The sequence below is a fragment of the Dermochelys coriacea genome, chromosome 3, assembly GCF_009764565.3.
Source record: "Dermochelys coriacea isolate rDerCor1 chromosome 3, rDerCor1.pri.v4, whole genome shotgun sequence".
NCBI lineage: Eukaryota > Metazoa > Chordata > Testudines > Dermochelyidae > Dermochelys > Dermochelys coriacea.
In genome coordinates, this window is record NC_050070.1 from 41,824,247 (window position 1) to 41,839,817 (window position 15,571).

Sequence of the window (15,571 nt, forward strand, 5' to 3'; positions counted from 1 at the left end):
TTTTGTCTCTAACCACCTCTTTTACTCTATTGTTTAGCCTTCGTGGCATTTTTTGATACTCTTACTGTTTCATTTAGTTTCCATAAAGATGTTGATGTCTGTCCTCTTCTACTTTACTGACATACTTCAACATGCATAAAAACATAAAATTACATACTTGATCAGAATTGCTGGTTCATCTAATCTGGCAACAGTAACTGATATCTGATGTTTTAGAGGATTACAAAACTGGATAGATGAAGTTTAGTTTATTTTGCCAAGTTCTCTTGCTTAATGACTCTGATCTTCTCAACTTGAGATATCTCAGTTCCTCCTGCCTCATTTGTGTTGGGGAAGAGTTTCAAAGACACAGGTGGCACTTAGTTACCTAACTGATAGTTGAAAATTAATGGGAGTTTGATGCCTAAATGCCATTTGTGCTTTTTAAAATATATCATGCTGTGAATAACTTAGCCCTGGTCTACACTATGAGTTTAGATTGAATTTAGCAGCATTAGATCGATTTAACACTAAACCCGTCACACAATGAAGCCATTTTTGTCGACTTAATGGACTCTTAAAATAGATTTCTGTACTCCTCCCCAACAAGGGGATTAGCACTGAAATGGACATTGAATTTGGGGTAGTGTGGACACAATTTGATGATATTGGCTTCTGGGAGCTATCCCAGAGTGCTCCATAGTGATGGCTCTGGACAGCACTCTCAACTCAGATGCACTGGCCAGGTAGACAGGAAAAGCCCCGCAAACTTTTGAATTTCATTTCCTTTTTGGCCAGCTTGGCAAGCTGATCAGCACAGGTGACTGTGCAGATCTCATCAGCAGGGGTGACCATGGAGTCGCAGAATTGCAAAAGAGCTCCAGCATGGACCGAATGGGAGGTATTGGATTTGATCGCTGTATGGGGAGATGAATCCATGCTATCAGATCTCCATTCCAAAAGACAAAATGCCAAAATATTTGAAAAAATCTCCAAGGGCATGAAGGACAGAGGCTATAACAGGGACCTGCAGCAGTGCCGCGTGAAACTTAAGGAGCTCAGCCAAGCCTACCAAAAAACCAAAGAGGCAAACGCCTGCTCAGGGTCACAGCCCCAGACGTGCCACTTCTATGATGAGCTGCATGTAATTTTAGGGGGTGCCCCTACAACTGTCCCACACATGTATGTGGACTCCTGCATGGGAGTCTCATGCAAGAGGGATGAGGATTTTGGGGATGATGATAGTGCACACCAGGCAAGTGGAGAAACCATTCTCCACAACAGCCAGGAACTGTTTATCACCCTGGAGCCAATACCCTCCCAACCTAAGCTCCTGGACCTTGAAGGCGGAGAAGGCACCTCTGGTGAGTATACCTTTGTAAATATAATGCATAGTTTAAAAGCAACCGTGTTTAATGATTAATTTGCCCTGAAGGGCAGCTACTGGAAAAGTCTGTTAATGTGTCTGGGGATGGAGCAGAAATTGTCCAGGGACATCTCAATGAAGTTCTCCTGGAGGTACTCCCAAAGTCTTTGTAAAAGGTTTCTGGGGAGTGCAGCCTTACTGCATCATCAATGGTAGGACACTTTACCACGCCAGGCCAATAGCACATAATCTGGAATTATTGCATAAGACAGCATGGCAGCATTTGGTCCTGGTGTTTGCTGGCATTCAAATAACATCCGTTCTTTATCTCTCTGTGTTATCCTCAGGAGAGTGATATCATTCATGGTCACCTGGTTGAAATAGGGGAATTTTATTAAGGGGACATTTAGAGGTGACTGTTCCTGCTGGGCTGTTTGCCTGTGGCTGAAAAGAAATCCTCCCTGCTATTAGTCATGCGGTGGAGGGAGAGGTGAAGTGATCATCCCAGAGAATTGGGTGTGGGGGGGTTTAGTTGGGTTTGTGCTGCACGTTAACCCAAAAACACCAGCCCCTCCTTTTAAATGGCCAATGTGTCTTTTTCAATTTTACTCTCCTTTTTTTTCCTCTCGCAGCTGCAAATGTTTCAGTACTGCCACTAGCATCTCTGTCCCAGAGGCTAGCACAGACAAGAAGGCGAAAAAAACGCACTCGCGATGAAATGTTCTCTGAGCTCATGCAGTCCTCCCACACTGAAAGAGCCCAGCAGAATGTGTGGAGGCAGACAACGTCAGAGTCCAGGAAAGCACAAAATGAATGCAAGGACAGGAGGGATGCGCGAGAGGATAGATGGCTGGAGCAACAGGAGAGGTGGCGGCAGTGTGATGAGAGGAGGCAGGATGCAATGCTGAGGCTACTGGAGGATCAAACTGATATGCTCCAGCGTATGGTTGAGGTGCAGGAAAGGCACAGACCACCACTGCAGCCCCTGTGTAATCAACCACCCTCCTCCCGAAGTTCCATAGCCTCCTCACCCAGATGTCCAAGAATGTGGGGGGGGGCCCTCCGGGCACCCAACCACTCCACCCCGAGGACTGCCCAAGCAACAGAAGGCCGGCATTCATTAAGTTTTGAAGTGCCATGTGGCATTGTCCTTCCCTCCTCCCCACCTCCCCAACCCCTCCTGGACTACCATGGCAATTATCCCCCAATTTTTGTGATGAATTAATAAAGAATTTGAATTTGAAACAACAATGACTTTATTGCCTCTGCAAGCGGTGATCGAAGGTGGGAGAGGAGGGCTGTTGGCTTACAGAGAAGTAGAGTGAACCAAGGGTGGGGGGTTTCATCAAGGAGAAACAAACAGAACTGTCACTCCGTAGCCTGGTCAGCCATGAAACTGGTTTTCAAAGCTTCTCTGATGTGCAGCGCGTCCTGCTGTGCTCTTCTAACTGTCCTGGTGTCCGGCTGCACATAATCAGTGGCCAGGCGATTTGCCTCAACCTCCCACCCCACCATAAACATCTTCCCCTTACTCTCACAGATATTGTGGAGCACACAGGAAGCAGTAATAACAATGGGAATATTGGTTTCGCTGAGGTCTAACCAAGTCAATAAACTGTGCCAGCGTGCTTTTAAATATCCAAATGCACATTCTACCATCATTCTGCACTTGCTCAGCATATAGTTGAACAGCTCTTGACTACTGTCAGGGTGCCTGTGTATAGCTTCATGATCCATGGCAGTAAGGGGCAGGCTGGGTCCTCAAGGATAACTATAGGCATTTCAACATCCCCAACAGTTATTTTCTGGTCTGGAAAGTAAGTCCCTTGCTGCAGCTGTTCATACAGACCAGAGTTCCTGAAGATGTGAGTGTCATGTACCTTTCCTGGCCATCCCACATTGATGTTGGTGAAACGTCGCTTGTGATCCACCATTCAATTGCAGCACCATTGAAAAGTACCTCTTTTGGTTTATGTACTGGTTGCCTTGGTGCTCCGGTTCCGTCTATCGCCCCACCACAGTTAGGAAATCCCATTGCAGCAAAGCCATCCACTATGACCTGCACATTTCCCAGACTCACTACCCTAGATATCAGCAGTTCAGTGATTTCATTGGCTACTTGGATCACAGCAGCCCCTACAGTAGATTTGCCCACTCCAAATTGATTCCTGACTGACCGGTAGCTGTCTGGGGTTGCAAGCTTCCATAGGGCTATCGCCACTCGCTTGTGAACTGCGAGAGCTGCTCTCATCTTGGTATTCTTGCACTTCAGGGCAGGGGAAAGCAAGTCACAAAGTTCCATGAAAGTGTCCTTATGCATGCAAAAATTTTGCAGCCACTGGGAAATCATCCCAGACCTGCAACACTATGTGGTCCCACCAACCTGTGCTTGTTTCCCAGGCCCAGAATCAGTGTTCCATGGCATGATCCTGCCCCATTGCCACCAGAATGGCCAAATTGCCGGGGCCTGAGCTTTGAGAAAAGTCTGTGTCCATGTGTCCATTACTCTCATCACCATACTGCCGTCGCCTCCTCACCTGCTTTTGCAGGTTCTGGTTCTGCACATACTGCATGATAATGCGTGAGGTGTTTACAATGCTCATAACTGCTGCGGTGATCTGAGTGGGTACCATGCTTGCCGTGATATGTTGTCTGCAAGACAGCAGAGTTGCAGGGGAAGCGGTGGTTGGATGGCTAGTTTTGCAGACCTACTGCACCGTCTGCTGCCAGGACACAACAATTGAGTGGGCTGCACGCTTGCCATGGTATGGTGAGACAAGAGCAGATGAGCAGAGTTGCAGCGGAAGCGGCGGATAACGACGGTCATATAGAGAACCTGTGAGACCACCAGAAGAGTAGAGTGGCAGCGGAAGCGGTCATTCAGTGATGACGGTTTGCAGCCCTACTGCACCGTCTGCTGAAAGCAGTATGGTGCCTGCACGGAAAAAAGGGGCAAAATGATTGTTTGCCGTTGCTTTCACGGAGGGAGGGGCAACTGACAACAAGTACTCAAAACCACCTGTGACAATGTTTTTGCCCCATCAGGCATTGGGAGCTCAACCCAGAATTCCAGTGGGTGGCAGAGACTGTGGGAACTGTGGGATAGCTACCCACAGTGCAATGCTCCAAAGTCGACGCTAGCCTCAGTACTGTGGACGCACTCCGCCGACTTAATGCGTTTATTGGGCATACACACGCGATTGACTGTGTAAAATCACTTTCTAAAAAATCAACTTCTATAAATTCGACCTAATTTCATAGTGTTAGACATACCCTTACTAAAAAGCCTAATTTTAACTTCCAGGATCCCTATCCTGCATACCCTTATATCACTAGTGCCAATGGGCAGCACTACTATCGATTTTCCATCTGGTGTTATCTTTGATGTATGCCTCTCTCTAGGTCCTCACATTCAGGCTATGTCTAAACCTTGCAGATTCTTTCTGCATAACATTTCTATGATATAGCTTTTTTTACCATTAACCCAGTTAAAACTCTTATCCAGAGTCCCATCATCTTGTATCTCAGTTTCTGCAACATTTTTTGGGGGGCCTAATCCAATCTTCCCCCCTCCTGTCCATTCAGAAGACTGCTTCAAAGATCATTCTCTCAAAGAATATTTGACCTCTGTTTGCAACCCACCACTGGCTTTGACTTCGCTATCACATCAAACATGAGCGTGTCCTCACTTTCAAGGCCCTTTTATGGCCATCCCCTCTCTACCTGTCATCCATCATTCACTATAGGAAAATCAAATTCCACCTCCAAGCAGTCTATGATGTCAGCCTCTATCACCCACCTGATAAATTTTCCAACAAGTACCTTCATGTTTTCTTCCATGCTGCTCCTCAGTGTGGAAGTTTCATCTAGTTCTACTTACAGTGAATCCTTAATTTAGTGGTATTAGTATCTCCACTACCTTGTCATGTCTTTGTGGATAAATCATTCTGAGTTTAAGGAAATTCTTCAGTGCTATCTTTTAAGCACATTTTGTCTTTACTGTCCTTTTCTTTTTGTCATTTGAAAATTGGGGGTCCTAATTTTACCTTACTATATCATTTCTCTCTATATATTCTATTACACTTGCTAGCCACATAAATATTAACATATCACTATAGCAAGGACATTGGCTAATAGTATACTCACTTGGGGTTTTATTTCAAATGGCACAGTAACTTGCAGTGAAGTGTGTAATGTGAAATTTCATGATGGAGATTATATTAGCTTGTTGTCCCCACCAGTCCTGCCGTTCCAGCTGGATGATTAATACTGCTAGTGGTAGTGGACACATTTATGTATAAAAGACATCATCTGTATGCCTGATTCTCATCTCACACTAGTTTTATATGAGTGTTACTCCATTAACGTCAGTGACCTTACTCCTGATTTATGCCAGCATGAGATGAGAGTCACACATGTAGTCTTCAAATAGAGTAATGGAATGTTTTTAACTTTCTCTTCTGGGATCACTGGAAACAGTAAATTGATAAATGTATAAATATGTATAATGTGGTGAAATATAAATGTTCATGTGTATATGTATATGCATGTTAAAATGTTTTTATATATATATATGTTAAAATAAGTGCAGATATATGTATTCATTAATGTATAAGACAGAGAGAGAAAATCAGAGAGGCATTATGGGCCATAAGGAAGAAGAAAAGGGTGGTATTTAGGAGACCTGGGTTTTATTCCTAGATCTTTAAGTGCCTCACTGTTTCAAAAGCAGGCCACTTATTGGGTACCTAAATATGGATTTAGCCTGACTTTAGTCACCTGAGTTGGCCTAAACTTTTGCAACGCTCTGCTTCCTCATCTTCAGAATACAAATAATTATGCTTACTCATCTTAATAATCAGCTAACCTGAGATCTGTCCAAGATTCAGTAATGGCAGTTGTTTTAATTCTCACTGTAGTTCGGTCTTGTTGTTTTCTTTTGAGATTTTATAGCAGATATATATAATTACCCAAAATGACTTCAGAAGGGTTTGAATTGATTGAAAAGAATTGCAGTCATACACACAAAGAAGAGCTTTTTTAATGATTCTTTTGATTTCTAGGGAGAATAAATTTCATGACTGATGCTGAGTCCAGTTAATAAGATTTGAATAAAGTTTAAAAAATGGAATATGTTTAGCCTATAACCAATTAGTCTTAGAAATCAAATATTTTACTGTTGTGATAAGCCTTCATATGAACTACAGCAATATTCCCCTTACTAAATTTCACTGTAATTGATTATCAGTTATTACAGCATTAGAAATGCAGATACTTGTACATTACAACACTATGTAAACAGTAGTTGCCAAAGCAAAAAGTGACAAATGTTTGGTTTAAATCCTTTAGAAAATAGTGGAAACATATCACACTTATGTTTCTACATGATATGTATTGTATTTCTCAATGATCTTCAATATCCTATCTTTTAAGTGGAGGATGGATAGGAACTTCTTTGAGCCAAGATGAAGAAAAATATAATGAAAAATAAATAAGATGGAAGGGAAAGTGCTTTTAATAATTTGTTTAATTGACAAGTGTTGTGTAATTCATAAAAGCTCATCTCATCATTCTGAGGATCACTAAGTCAGTGTGCACATGCATCTGTGTGCATGTCTCAATTGTTTTTTTTTTTCATTTTTCCTCTACACATCTTTGCTATTTTAAACTAACCATTGTATGGACCAAATATTGCTTTAGTTAAATTCATGTAGTCTATTCAGGTTTAACTAAGGGAAGGCCTGGTTTTAATAGGTGATGGGAGTTTCAGAATCAAATTCAGGAGCAATATGAATAGTGTTAGAAGTTACATGTATGTAAACTGGTTATAAAATAATTGATAACTTATTAAAACTTGGACTAATTTGGCATTTAGTGGGTGTTTAGAACAAGTGTAATTCATATGCTGAGAGGGAGAATGGCAATGTATCAGACAGAATAAACAACTAACAGGAGGTTAAATAAAGCAGAACTACTAATGTATCCTACCCATCAGCAAGTGTTTTTTGTTTTGTTTTTCTGTACCTCCCTTCTTGCTCTTTGGCATGTCAGTTACACTTGTTTTATATACCTACTGAATCCTTCCCCATGTGACCAATGCTTTCCTGCTGTCTTAGCCTCACAGATAGGCCCAGTTGTTTCAAACTGCATAAAGTTATGCATTGCGACTTGACGGGAGTGCTTGTGATGTGCTGGAATATTCTGCAGATGTCCGTTTGCCATTTCCTGTACAGTCATCTATTAAAAATGAAATTTCAGAACCCATTTCACACACCCCCTAGAGTTTTGGGGAGGAGATGATATGAAGGTTGGAGAAGTTGGATATATATTCACTTATATATGGGCCGTCTTATATATTTATATTGTGTTTTGCATTTTAATTTATATGACAGGTGTCAGAAAAAAAATGCATGGAAGCATCTCAAGATCTTTTTATATGTGAATAAATAAATCAAATGATGGGCCAGCTCAACTATTTCAAAAACAACTAGGTCAGATGAATTCATATTCCTTCCCCAGTCATTCACCCATTCATAAATTTTGTTTGAATTAATATATAAATATTATTTCATAAGGAATCTTTGTTTAACTTATTTAGAAGTGAACACATCGGGAATGTGAACCAGAGAGTAAATGTTCAGGCCACAAGACTACAAAAGGTTGTGTATCTGGGCACTCATGTGGAGCCCATTGACTTCAGTAGGACTCCATGTGGTTGTAACGGATTGCCTGTGTGCACGTGATTGCAGAATTAGGGCACTAGCTGAATATCTTCAATATAATCCTAGATATATCAATAATGTCTATACATTAATATTAAAAAAAGCCTTTAGCATTTCTTGGTCTTTTTACTGGGAGATCATATTTCATAGCTGTAACATAACTACATGAGTAACTAAAAAGAAAATTTTAAATTAAAATGTAAAGTAATTGTAATGAAGAATATTCATACAGACAGAAGGTTTAAATGTTGCTTATCTGCAGCACCTTTACACTTTAATTAGTATTTTAGAAGTTTAATTGGTAACTGTTACAACTCTTAATTTAGCATTTGGAATAAAAAATTAAATGATAAAGCCAGTTCTGGGTAAACATTGCTGAAACTGGTATTTTGAGAATTTGTATTCCTGTTCATTCTGTCACCAAAGGGCTGCCAGATGTGGGTTTCTTCAGGGACAAACGAAGTATAACTCTTTGGGGATGGGGAGATATTTTTGCATTCTTATAATATGTTAAGGTTTTATTAAATATGTGAATTCAGATCAAGTAAGGAATCATGATACAACAATATGATTTGGTACCAAAATGTGTACCTTAAAGATTTAAAAGTTATGGTAGAGTTGTATTGTCTAGTCCATGGAGCTACACCCCAAGGAGAGCTCTGGTCTGAAGGAAACCTTACCCCTGCAGTTCCCTCGGAATCTGACAGGTTTGGAGTTGGGACTTGAGGCCTTTCCTAAAGGGATCTGCCAAATCTTGTGCCCATAATAGTATCATCAGGGAAAATCTCCATGAGGGGATTCTCATAACAATTTCCTACTCACAGACATCACTTGGTCAGTCACCATATGTTTTCATGCCATCTTATTTCCTGGACCTTATCCTCAGTCTCCAAAATGTGGTTTTTTTATGAAAAGATATTTGTCATCTTGTAAAGAATAACATCAAAGAAATCTGCCACTTCTAAAGAATTGCTGTAGATTTATATCACATCTACTTGTTCAGGTTACATGCTTTTAAGGCTTTGTTCAAAATAATGCGTTGAGAGTGCAGACAGTTCTAGTCGTCTGCTCATTACCTTTAGAGAACTTTCAACCAATGTTTTAATTGATTTCTCAGGACAATACTTTGATTACTCAGAGGCCAGGAGCTTTGCAAATATCAGTATTTTTGCTGGATAAGAAATATGGAAAATCTCACTTTAGAGTTAGAAATGAAAGTGATGAATGATCATTCTTGTGACTGTAGAAGAATATATCAGCAGAATACTGAGGAACATCAAGGCAATTCAAATAAGATGGATCACTTAAAATGAAGTTTAAGAAATAGTTCACAGGGAGTCTGGATGACATGATGAGCTTTGAGGATTATTTAGTTGACACATTAGTGAGATCTTAAATCACCTTTATTTTAAATATTTTAGAATGGAATTATTTCAACAAGAGAAAAAAGAGCTGTTTTCTGTCCATTCAGCTTTATTAATAATTTTGCTAAACATTATGCAAAGAGCTTGAAATAATAATCAGAAAACTGATTGTAAGATGTAATGAATATTGAGTTAGAATGGGGTATACAGAGGTGAAAAAATCATGTTGCACTAAAATATGGAAGAAAAAAATGAAAAAAATCAGAAGTGCATAAATACTGTGCGTAGCTTATCTTTTTCAGTCATTTCATACATGCCATTGCAAACTAGGTATCTAAGGTGAAAAGTTTGGATTGGTGGTTGGGGAGCCTTTGAAAGATCCATTTAATTAAGACCAAGTCTACTTTTATTTCAAACTTATGGATTTTTTCACATTGGCAATAAGCAAAACATAACCCAAAGAGCAGAAACTTTTGAATTTCCAAGAAGATGTAGAACTGAAACAGGATAACAAAGCATGGTAAAATGTAGCTTTATATCCCACTGAAAATCAGAATATTAAACAAATAAGTTAAAGATATTAGGTGAGATCCTCAGCAGGTGTAAATCAGTTCCTTCCATTGAACTATGCCAATTTATATCAGCTGAGGACCTGTCCCAGATGAAATAGTAATGGAATGGCCATTTTAAAAAAATAGAGAGATAAGGATCATTTATACTTAAAATAGAATGGAAGCCTACCAATGTTTCGGCTCTACCTTACAGGTCCAACAAAAAATGTAGAAGTGGAGCAGCAGACTTTGTCCAATCAATGATGACTGTGATTTTTAGCTATATGGTGGGACCTAGTATCATGCAGTGGATTGAACAAGCCTAAATAGATAATGAAGGAACATAATGAATACTGGAAATTATGTATCTCCCTATGCAAGTTTCATGTCATGCACAACACGTGGTAAACTTTTTCTGACTGAACCTCTAATCTGTCAAACAGGACACCCTTTAAGGAGTCACTTAAAATAAAAAAAGCTCTGTGAAGATCACAAGTTGGGACTTTTATTTATAATTCTCCTTATCTTTCTACCCAGAGAGAAAAATATTCCTTTTCAGTGGTATTTGTGGCAAGCTGACAATATCACATGCAAAAAATAAGCTCTCCTAAATGTTTCTCTTCCTGCTTGCTCAACTGGATGATATTTGCTTAAAGTTGGGAAACAGTTTGAATTCCCAACCAGAATGAGTTAACATAATAAAAGAAGAAGCAAAAAAATAAATAAATAGGAAGATAATTGTTGATGAAGGATCAGAATAAAACAATTATGCCTTAATGTTTAGGTTCTAAATAATTAAACTAATGCCCCAGGCAGTAATCCATTAGTCTGTTGCAGAAGGGATAGCTATAATTGCAAGAGTATTAATAGAAAAAAGAATTCTAGGGGGAAAAAGCGGGCTGGAGAGTATTCCATAGCCTTACTCAGTTTGATTTTTGGACTGGAACAGATCTGAGGCAGCCCTTTCAACTTGGGATACTATAAAAAATCTTTTCTCTTTCCCCATCACACAAATAATGATCAAACCTGGTTCTGTTTCTGAAAACTCATCATGCACTCTTGATAATGCTCTTATTTCTCAGTGGACTCTCTGGTATTTTTGGCTTAAAGAAGTGGAATCTAAAAGGTTTTTGCTCAGAGATTGAGGGTTAAATCATGCCTCTCCCATTTCAAACAGAAGAATAAAAATTTAGGTCAATATTTCAAATTGTGAAATTTCTTCACTTCTACATGACTTATTCCTACATAGTATCAAATGGAGAAAATGTTTGTGGTTTTTTTTCTAAAGAAAAGCCAGAAATATTAAAAACATTTTGGGCAGATCCAGAGCCGATAACTTTACAAAATAAAGGACTAAAATCATTTTTTTAAGTGCTAACCATTTGCTAGCTCTATCCCAACATAAAAAATACTAAAGCTTCTATGAGATGTCTTATGTCTTTGTCTCTGTTTTTATGAAGACTCTGTGTGTGATGGGGTGCACTTGTCCCGCACTGGTGCAAGGGTTAATGCCACTCTCTGAGCCAAGGAGGCCATGCCCCCATGGTCCTGCTGGGCATACTCCAGCTGGAAACTAGGTATAAAAGGGAGAAGCTCAGCTCATTCAGGGCTGTCTGATGGAGGGGAAGGACCTTGGGTGCTTGTGGGAGCTGGAGATCCTGAGAGTGAGTGTGGAGGTCTGTGGCAGCAGAGTCCCAGGGAATCATCCCTGATGAAGAGCCCGGAGACCCTGATACCCCATGGACTGCGGCTTTGGGAAACATTGTAGCAAGTGACCCAGGAAGGATGAGTGAGTGGTATCTCCCACCCGAGTGAGGTCAGTGTGTTTTGGTGGGATTCCCTGCTGACCTAGTGGCGGACCATTCCGCCACTGTTAGGGCCCTGGGTCGGGGGCTAGTGGGCCCAGGTGCCCCTAACCAGCCTGCCACGCCCAACCTGGTGGCAGTCCTCCAGGTACTGGCTGCGAGGCCACACTGCCCTGTGTCTGGAGGCTGTGATATTGCTACTGGCTGCTAGGCCACACTGCCCTGTGTCTGGATGCTGTTATATTGACTTTGACCACTAGGCAGTGCTGCCCTGAATGCAAGGGCTGCTGTCACTGACTCTGACTGCTAGGCCAAACAGCCCTCCCGAACTGGGAAATCATACTGACTCTGGCCACTAGGACACGTAGCCCCCACGGCAGGGACTGCTATAGTGACTCTTTCCATTGGGCCATACAGCCCTGAGAGAGGGGGACTATACTGACTCTTGCCATTAGGCCATACTGCCTGGCTGAGTCAGGAGGCCACACTGACTCTGTACACTGGGTGATACACCCCAGCCGAACCGGAAAGCCATTTTGATTCGGGCCATTGGGCCCCACTGCCCTGTGGGAAGGGGCTGTCACCCTGACTCTGGCCATTGGGCCACACGACCTTGAGAGAGGGAGCAGCCATATTTATTTTTACTATTAGTCCTCATCACCTCAAGACAGAGAGTTATCATAAGGACATGACCGTGGGGAAGTAATTAAAGAGGAGATGGGGTGCACTTGCCCCGTGACATTCTGCATCAATGAAATACATATTATAAACATTTCACATAAGGATCAGGTAATTTTTCAATTGAAGAGCAGATTGTAAAAGCAGGAATTATGTATGCTGCTCCTTGGCATAAAAACATTTTGCTGCTTAGTAGCAACTTTAGTAAAACACATACCTATTTTTCATTGTAAGACTGAATTGAATAATTGGTTTTATGCATAGAGTCAGTTGTGATTGGCTGTCTAGTTAGTTCTAGCTAGTACTAAAGATTTTGGCAATCATATTTTCTCAGGCAAAACTATTGCTACCGTCAATGCATTGCCTTTATGGAACAGGAGAAGCTGTGGCATCAGTAGACTTTTGAGTGGGTATGGTATTGTAATCGTGTTGCTGTGCTGGCTGAGTCTCTGTGTGTGGCACATTAACATATAGCCCCTAAACAGTGTGGCTAGATCCTCCCCTAGGAAAAGGACCCTGACCTAGGAAATAATCTGGAGTGGATGGTCTGTGGAGGGGTACCTCCTGCCCAAGGAAAGTGAAAGTGTTGATGGAGTCAGCATCACCAGCAGCTGGGGCTGAGCAGCTTCTGTCACCTCTTCTAGTAATAAATTCATGATCTCTTATTACTGAGATCATACTGGTATCTTCATTGCAGGGACACTGCCTTGTGTGCACAGAACGGCACAAAGGTTTTTGGAGCAAAAATCTAAAACTGAGCCACCACCCTTAAAAAATTTGGGCAGGCCAGAGATGGGGAAGGTGCTGGAGAAGTAAGCCACCCTGTGCACCAAGTCTCAACACCACGTGGTGCCCTCCTCTTCAGTCCCATCCTGGGTGGCCCTGGCTATGCTAACCTACAAGGAGACTGCAAGGCCACACAACAGCATCGACAGACGCTCTAATTGAGTAAGAACTGTATTATTTGGTCCATATTTATTCTCATTGCTTTTAATGGGGATTGGAAAGAACAAAAGGACAAGTAAGGCTTAGCGAGCCATAGCACCACTTTGAGAACTCTTTCATATGAGCTCTAATTTGGGATTCTCAGTCAGACCACATTGTTATGAATATCTTAACTTGTTCCTAAACATATAAGGGATACCTTTTTTAGAAGGACTGAGACAAAGCCTCTCTTTTTCCAAGTGCAATATTAGCTTTCTTGAATTAATTAGGGCTAGATTCCCATTACCTTTGTATGGGTTGACAGAATAGGAATGCAAGGGGTCACATTTCACCCTACCCTCCCAAGAAGTCTTCCAGGGAAGCCCGCACTACCCCATGCAGAGCTTCCTGTAGATTGTACATTCTGCATTTTCTTTTTCTTTTTACATTTACTTAGTGTTCCTAACACACTCTTTATAGACACATTCAAAATACCATGTTTTAAGATAAAATGGTTAAAAAAGAAAAAAATTTCATATAAAAACCCTATTGAACCCACAATCTTGGAAAAAGCTTTGTATTTCACCCTGGAGGTCAACAAATGCGGGTGTTATCAGACCAGGGTGAAGTTAATTCCAAAGGGCCTAAGAATAACCTTCCTGGACTGCAGGGATATGGGGATAAGTAACATGGAGCCCAACTCCACAGATCAGCAGCTGTGCTATGAAAACTGGCCCTGCCCCCTGTGTCCTAATTGGCAAAGGCATGAGCAAACAGGAGAAGCTGGCCTCTCCGCCCTCACAGAGCTCTGGTTGGCTCAAGAGATGGCAGAAAATCCCACACCCACTTCCTGCTGCCATCTATATTGCAGCTGGAGAAGGGATTGTGAGAGTGGACATGCAGTAGATGATGCTGATGGGACACAGCGAATCAGGAGTTTAGACTCGAGGACAGATCCCAGGGGCAGCCTAAGTTTCCCTGTGAGCATGTACCTCATCACACTGCATGTTTGGATCAACCAGAGTCCAAAGAGAAGGAGGTCCCTCTTGAATGACTGATGCTTAGGGGTCCTGTGACTGTTTGCCAATAAAGCTGATGTGTTTATTACTGGTTCAGATGTTGGAGTGGTTTCTGAGTAAATTCCAGCTTCCCAAAGGCTGTAGGAGAGGTGTCTACTACAAGGGAATGGGCACAAGGTTGGAAGTAAATACCAGTAAAGGGGAGCCCCCAGAACAATTAGCTAGAATGTTGTGATATTTTGTAAAGACAGATGTCTTATTAGATACCCAAGACACACATTATAAAGAGCTTTATAGATTAAAACCCTATAAATATTTAAGTGAACCCAGGAATGAATTGGAAGCCAGTGCAGTGTCTGATTCACATGTGTAACATGCTCCATGAGCAAAACTTTGCTAAGAAGCCAGCCACCACATTCTGAAGTATAAAGTTTTGAATGGTTTTCAAATATAGTCCCACTCAATAGAGTGCCTTGTAGCAATCTAATATGGAGGTGACAGTCATGATAAGTGTGCTGAGGTCTGCATCTGATAGGAAAGGTCACAACCCCCTACTCATGTGGTGACCAGGAATGGGAAGAGGGAGTGGAAGGTGGAAAACACTGTTAGCCAGTTGCTGCTGTCAGGACTGGCTCTAGGCACCAGCAAAGCAAGCACGTGCTTGTACTGCTTTTTTTGTTTGGGCGGCATTCCGGCCACCGTTTTTTTAATTTTGCTTGGGCAGTTGCGCTCTTGGAGCTTGGGGTGGCAATTTTTTTGCTTGCGGCAGCAAAAAACCTAGAGCTGGCCCTGGCTGCTGTCCAAACATAAAGTAATAAAAGATGCAGTAGGAATCTGAGATTGCAAATCCCAGTGACAAAAGGCAGGCATGCTCCCTCAGACAAATGAACAAATATCACCTCTGTCACATCTTCTATTTGCTTCTCCCCAATGCACCATCACCACTTCTCACTTATCTGGTTTGAATTTCACCCAGATATCTCTCATCCCAACCCCAATCTTGGCTAAACTCCGAGTAAATCAAACAGCCGCATCATCTGGGCCAAATGAAATACACACAGAGAGTCAAGTATCATTAACAAACAGCTGGCACTTACAGCCAAACCATTTTAATGTCTCTCTTAGTGACCATGTATACACTTTAATGTAGTTCACCCTTCATC